This window comes from Mus pahari, chromosome X (assembly GCF_900095145.1).
Source record: "Mus pahari chromosome X, PAHARI_EIJ_v1.1, whole genome shotgun sequence".
In the NCBI taxonomy this organism is placed as follows: domain Eukaryota; kingdom Metazoa; phylum Chordata; class Mammalia; order Rodentia; family Muridae; genus Mus; species Mus pahari.
In genome coordinates, this window is record NC_034613.1 from 94,465,532 (window position 1) to 94,466,677 (window position 1,146).

Here is a 1,146-nt window from a genome sequence, read left to right on the forward strand (position 1 = left end):
GCCAGGCACTGGCATAGCCTCACAAGAGGCCTCAATATCAGGGTCCCTTCAGCAGAATCTTGCTGGCATGAGCGTTAGTATGTAGGTTTGGTGGCTGATGATGGGATGGATTCGTGGATGGGGTAGTCTCTGGCTAATTTTTTAAAAAGCTCCTTTTGTTTACATTCCAGATGTTCAAGGATTAATTTTGAAAGGTATTAGCAGCAAGTATACATACTTCCATAAACCATCAAGAGTAGAATGGCATTAATAAATACAAATCAAGATACAAGACTGATAATGATACAGCACATAAATACTAGAAAGGTATATAAGTTGTTTATCCCAGCTGAAATATACTTACTTATACAGTTACTTGTGTAATGAAAAAGTGAGCATATAAATTTATTGTGTGGGGGTATATAGATGTGAATGCATTGTAAGAGTGTGAAAGTTGGAGGACAACTTTCTGAAGTCGTTTCTTCTTCTACCATATAGATTCTTGGAACTGAACTCAGGTCGTCCATCTTTAAAGCAAGGACATGTAGAAAATACTTTTTGAGCAACTATTATTCTGGGTATTTTTTGAGGTACTAAGAAATGAAATAAAGGGGCTATAGTGTTGGTTCAGTGGTTAAGAGCACTGGATGCTCTTCCAGAGGACCAGGATTCCATCCTCAGCACACACATGGCAGCCCAACCAGTCTCTAACTCCAGTCCCAGAAGATCCAACTTCTGACTTCAAGGAAAGTGCACACAAGTGGTGTGGGTGTATGTGTGTGTGTGTGTGTGTGTGTGTGTGTGTGTGCATGCACAGATACACAATACAGTCAAAACACCCAAACATTAAACAAAAATAAAGGAAAAAATAGGAAACAAAAGAAGTAAAGCAAGGGAGAGAGAGAGAGAGAGAGAGAGAGAGAGAGAGAGAGAGAGATCTTGCCGTAGTTAAGAGCACTCACTGCTTTGATTGAGCACCTGGATTTCATTGTGACCTCAGGGAAGCTCAGAACTTCCTGAAACTCTAGTTTCAGGGGAACTCACATGCTCTGCTGGCATCCATAGGCTTTAAGAGCACATGTGGTGCTCAGACATAAATTCAAGTACACACACACACACACACACACACACACACACACACAAAATAAAAATAAATCTAAACAAAAT